The sequence below is a fragment of the Candoia aspera genome, chromosome 3, assembly GCF_035149785.1.
Source record: "Candoia aspera isolate rCanAsp1 chromosome 3, rCanAsp1.hap2, whole genome shotgun sequence".
Lineage (NCBI taxonomy): Eukaryota > Metazoa > Chordata > Lepidosauria > Squamata > Boidae > Candoia > Candoia aspera.
The window spans coordinates 45,380,303-45,386,302 of record NC_086155.1 but is presented as its reverse complement, the minus strand read 5'-3'; the positions used below and the strand labels follow the sequence as shown (position 1 = coordinate 45,386,302).

Sequence of the window (6,000 nt, the reverse complement as noted above, 5' to 3'; positions counted from 1 at the left end):
AGTCACTGTGAGTGAGCTGATTAGCCACATAAATCACTGTAATTAATTAATTAATTAAATCCTCTGTAAGTAATATGTAAGTAATATATGTAATATGTAAGTAATATAAACTTAATCTGTAAGTAATATATATATATATATGTATGTATGTATGTATGTATGCAAAATCCTCTTCCCTATGATCACATGCCCTGACATAGGTTGTGATACTTTAGCAGTGAGAAACGGTGCTCTGCACATGCTCAGAAACACATGCACAGGCACACTAGCATTAGAAAAGAAACATACAGCTACAGTTATATGGGGAAGCACAACATTAAAATCTCAAATTAAGTTCTGTATTCAGTTAGGGTGCTATTGCTGCAGCTTTTAACATACTCCAGCCAAGAACATGTAATGAGGGTTTGTCCATCTTGCTATGAATCCTAGCAATTAGGAGCAGGAAAAGCATTTGCGAAGGAAGGAGGGAGGGAGCTAGTCAAAGTCCTTCAGCAAGACCTTGCTTGCAGGATGCAATTTTGAAATCAAACATTTGCTTGGCTTGGAGCAGGGTTGGAAGTCGGAATTTCTTTGCTATTTTGGTTGCTTGAGGTGGGATGGGGGCAGAGATTTACTTCATTATACTAACCATTAAGCCATTTTGGTTCCTCCCAAGGCCTAGAGACCCGAGGAGCCCGACAAACGGGCTAGTTCAGAGAAGTGTTAAAGTGGACTGTCTACCTAAAGCGAGCGGGTGCGAAAAGCGGCAACAGCAACTGAAGCCCATGAATTATGGATGGTGCTGCAAGTCACTCTGTCTCGAGCACTGCCTGATGCTGGCAAATAAGGGAAAAGCAGAGTGGAAAGGGAGGGGGAATCCCCTCTCTTTAGCCCCTTGAACGCTGCTGGAGGGCGGACGCGCGCAGCGAAGAGGGAGGGGAAGGGAGGAGCACATCCTAATGCAGAGATGCTGCAGTGGCTCAGGGCGCGCACACAGAACGCGGGCAGCGGCGGCGACAGTTGCAGCAGCAGCAGCAGCAGGAGGAGGAGGGAAAAGCTCACCTGCAAAAGGAGGACCGGACCGGCAGCAGAGGGAGAGACGCCTGCTGCTGCTGCTGCTGCTGCTGCACCGGAGCTTCTGAGGCGCCTCTTGCCCAGGCGCGCCACGCACAAACACGTGCCGATCCAGCCACTCTGCGCCCGAGGTAAGAGGGCGGGCGGCTTGTTTATTCTCGAGACTTTGCTTTCCGGAAGCCATGGAGGGTGTCAGCTAACTTTCAGCCCCCTCTGGCGGAACCCGTTCTCGGGAGAGAGGGAGGGAGGCCGGCCGGGCGGACGGGCAGCGGTGGCAGAGCATGACATCAGCGAAGCATCCCACGCAGGAAGAGATGGCCGGGGCGTGCGCGAGAGCCCGCTCGTGCCGGCATCCTGTAGAGAGGCGTCCTGGAAACTGAAAGGGGCGGCGGCGAAGGACGGAAAAGCCAAGAGACAAGGGCGGAGACGAAGGGAGGGTCCCGAAAAACGTGTTGCTCTGCGAGAGGCGGTGATGGGGCAGGAAAGGAAGTGAGGGCCTCCCCGTTTGGAGGCTTGGCTGGGATTAGGCTAGGGGGATCGAGGAAAACTCCTATCCCACCTGGGAGCACGCAAGGTGGCGCTCAGGATGCTGGCAGAGTCTCTGCCTGCCGCTCCTCGCTAAGGTTGCAAAGCCAGGGTAGCGCGGGCTTCTGGCATGCGCGGGGGCCCCTTCCTTTGGGGTCCGTCAAGCCCTCCAGCAGACATTGCAGGCACCTGGAACTACAGGCAGTGGCTGTGGAAGGGGTAGAGTGAAGAGGTATTTCAGGATGAGATGGCCTTTGTGCAGTGGGGTGGAGTGGAGGAAAGGGCTCTAGTGCCGAATAGCCTTCCTTCCATTGATTGCGTGATGATTTTGGACCTACTTAATCCAGGCCTGCACTTCTTGTGATCTACCAAGCTGAGGAGTCCATCAGGTTTATAAGGAGGCCAACCAAAAGCTAGGAAAACTGCTGGGTTTGGTGCCTGGAACTTCTAAGCTTTGGGGAAGGGGGGATAATTAGGTCTAGAACCAGAATGGGAACAGCATTTGACCAACATATGAATTTGGCATGGTGGGTCATAAACTGCAGGTCATCCATCAGTTTTGTAATTATCCATTATCCAGATTAAAGTTAGGAAGAAAGCTGCACTCTCCACCTTGAGCTCCTTCTCATCTTGATCCACTGACCTGAAAGCTCTTACAGTCTTGTGTGCTGAAAATACTTCATCTGTCTACCATGATGTCCACATATCTGTTACCACTTCTACCCAGGAATAAGGAATTTTTGTCTCTTACATTTCTGGCTTTGGAGCATTACAAAATCAACTTTTTCAATTTCTCTCTCTGTACGTCTATGTATCTGTGCCATATAGATGTATCCTAGTGCCTGATGATAAGAGAACAGGCTTCCAAAAACTCAGATTTGCCAACAAAGTTAAGTGCTAGTTAACCGTTCCCCCTGGTACAATAGGATCCTTCTTTTCCTTTCCTGTTGGTTACAACAGGAGAGAATCTTCCTTAGCTGGAAAAAGTTAAGAGGACTTGATTGGGTCTTTCTCATAAGTGAAGTAGCTTTGGATCTAGGAAAGCATCATGCTAGGAAACCCATCTGTAGCTTTTCACCTGTTCTATACTACATGTATGGAGCAAAAAACACCATTGTAATGGTATTTTCCTGTTGCTGGAGCTTCTCTGTATCAGTAGGGACTAACAAAGTATCTTCCTCTGCAAGATCCTACCTTCTAATAATAAATGTAGAGAGTTATCTTAGCATTTAAGGTGTCATAGAACTCTTATTTATTTTAAATGGGCTAACAGAAACTTGGAGGTGTGAAGGCCCAGCGAATTTGTCGATAAACCAACTAAAACTGCTACGTTTGCTTAAGCAAAGCCCCAGGGCTCCAAAGCTTCACAATCACTGCTTCTGATACATGATGTCCTTTACATTTTCCTTAAGTCCAACTTTAGTTTTATGTATTTTAATTTGAACAGGACAATCATGTATAAGTTTTTATCTAGCAAATATCAGCAACCAGGTAAATACTGCTTGCTGATAAGGCACTATAAAATAGCAACAGTCTCCAAAACCTCCAGGCCATTTAGAATTCATCATCCACCACATGCTGTGAAAGAGCAGGCTTTATTATGACATCCTCAACTTCCAAGCCAGGCTCTGCTCATTTAATTGTTAGGTTTGATCTACAGTTGTTATCCGGACGACATTTCAGAATGAAATCGTCTTGGGGCTTCACCATGACACATTTCGGTTCCTCTAAGAATCGCTTGCCTGTCTGGCTACAAACAAAGCCACATGGTCCTTTTCCTTTACTTATGTACATGCAGCTACTAAAAAGCCTGCTAAGAATGTGTAGCAAGAAGGTGAGATTACTAAAAACATGCAAGAATCAGCTTGAAATATGAATTAATGTGAGCAGAATGCAACTGCTCTATGAAAAATGCATTATATGACAGGCTAGTTAGGTAAGCTCTGCTGTATGGGAGTCCTGAACCATACATATATACTACTGATAAATACATTTTATTGGTATAGATAATGATGTTTCATTGGGATTTCAGGCAATCCAAAATACAGGGAAATTTGAAATTCCCCCATCTTTTTGTTCATTTCTGCCTATTCATCATCTACTACAGAGATAGGCAAGAGATAGGCAAATGGTGCAGGGGCTATTTAGAAATGTCAAGTTATTTATTAGCATAGCTCCTATATGTTTTAACCAGCTTGTGATTTAGTAGGAAAACCTTTTCCTAGCATGATGACATTGTAATGACAGAAAAATCTTGCCCTAAATGTAATTCTGTCAGGAAGCTGGGGTCCTATCATATATCATTAATTTTGCTCCCTTTAAAAAACATTGAAAAAACTTGCAGATTTTCAGTCATGTTATCTTAATACTCCTTTCCCTGGTGTTCCTTAATCCTCTGGTTTATCCAGAGTTGAAAATTATTACTTTAACTTGTCCTGCATACCTTGGGATCCTAATTTTTAGTTTGCTAACACAATGATTTGGGTTGCATGCAATGGACTAAGCTATTTTATTTAGACTTTGCATGTTGTACAAATGCAGGCCATTGTGGCTTATACAACAAACCCCACTTAAAAGTGGTGTAGTACATTGTGTGAACCCATTAGCATTCTGCCCTTAATTATGTTTGCTTAGCTGTTAAAGGGAAATGGGTGAGTTTGGTAGGAATGAATCTGTTATGACTGAGTTTAGGGTCTAGTTGAACGAGCAAATGAAACAAGACAGTAATGAGCACAGCATAGCAAAGGGGCCAAGTTTGATGGAAGCTTAAGAACCTGGGCAGTAAAAACCCACAGGACTGCTAATGGCAACAAAGAGACACAGAGAACTAACACTGTGGAACTGTCTAGTGCAGACTTTTGTAGCCCAGATCTGATAACCCTAACCTAGATAGTAATAAATATACAGCTTGATACTATTAAGGAAGAATCTCAAAATCAAGGTTCGTTAGGATGAATCCATGATTAGAAACTAGTAGCATGTGGATGAGCCTTAGCTAGCCTCATGCTGTCTAGACTTGAATTTGTTAGCTGGCGAGTATGACAGTTGATCCAACAAATCTAAAAGGTACCAGTTTAGAGAAGTTAGTGTAAGCAATCAGTAGTACCTGCTATCACTTGTGGAATATAAAAACATGATTTCTCTGTAGCAACTAGATCTGGCTACACTTCTTTTTCTTGAAATTGCTAAAAGCTATCTACTTCATATGGAGCCAAATGATCCCATCTGCTTTGTGCTTGTGAAAATCACAGTTTTCTTCCTGATCTGATAGGGATGTATCCCAATTATTTCTAAGCAGCATTATATTTGTTTAGTGGAAAGTAGCCTAGGTTGGAAAGATTTCAAGGGAGAAAGAAATACTATTGAGCCCTTTAACAAGAACAATTCTGTATTTCATGGAATATAACAATCCCCCCCCCAAGGTGTCAAAGTCAAACCATAGTTGCACTTCAGTGAAACCTCAGACTAATGAGAACATGCTATTCATAAACACATGCAACTTAAAGTGTATTTCAGACCTTGCTTGCTGTGTTCAGACTTTGAGGCCAGGTATGGGGAAGAGCTCTTTACCTTAAAAAAGTTTCTGAAGATCCATAAGACAGGAATAGCTGCCTAAACCAAATGTCAAAGCATTATTAACTCAACTCCTGAAATTTAGTCAGCAGAAGTGGACAGTTCCTTTGGAAAGAAATTCTAGGAGAATCTTTGCTTCAGTATGAACCAACAATAAGCCTGACACTTTCCACTACTACTTCTCTTGCTTTTCAGCCCCAAATCTCTTTCCAGAAGTATTGACTTGCCTGTATGCCATTTTTGGTCTGCCCTTTCTGGGGATGTGACACTGTATGAAGGGAAATTAAATCAGTGAAAGCCATAGAGTGGTCATATAGTAGAAACATGGGGGACTGCATTATATTGTTGAATTAGGATCCAGTGGGGGCATTATACCTATTAACAGCTCCCAAATTATCAAAGCAAAACAATATTTATTCGTCAAAATATTTTCAATAGTATATACCTAAAACTATGGATGCTGTCAAATAACAAACATGGATAATGTGATCATAGCTTCCCTGTCAATATGAATGCAAAGAAGAAACAACTAAGCTTGGTGATCATCTGGGGTCTTGAAAAACAGATTAATTTTTTAATTCTCATTTTCTTTTCTCCATGAATTGTTTTTTTGAGTTTTGTCTGGTATTTGAAATGACAAATGCTTCGTTGTTGTCTTAGCTGTTACTTCATTATTTGTGTTAGGGATATGCAGAGAGATTGGATTTGAAAGCAATTCAGTTGAATCTCCAAACTGAACTCATCTTCCAGATTTCTTTCTCTTTTCTCATGGCCCTTGGAGTCCAGACTAAACACTGGGAGGCTTGTGGGTGGGGGGGGGGAAGGGGGGGGCCTTTCCTCCTAAGCCAT

At 43.2% G+C, this 6,000-nt stretch overlaps 1 protein-coding gene across 1 annotated transcript in view; it reads left to right on the top strand.

The window, feature by feature from the left end:
• Window positions 1-1,093: 1,093 nt before the first annotated feature.
• Window positions 1,094-6,000, top strand: part of CNTN2 (contactin 2) — a 57,122-nt gene continuing 52,215 nt past the window's right edge. The window contains exon 1 of the mRNA XM_063297524.1: window positions 1,094-1,184. The gene's annotated coding sequence lies outside the window, so the exon portion shown is untranslated. The remainder of the gene's footprint in view (window positions 1,185-6,000) is intronic.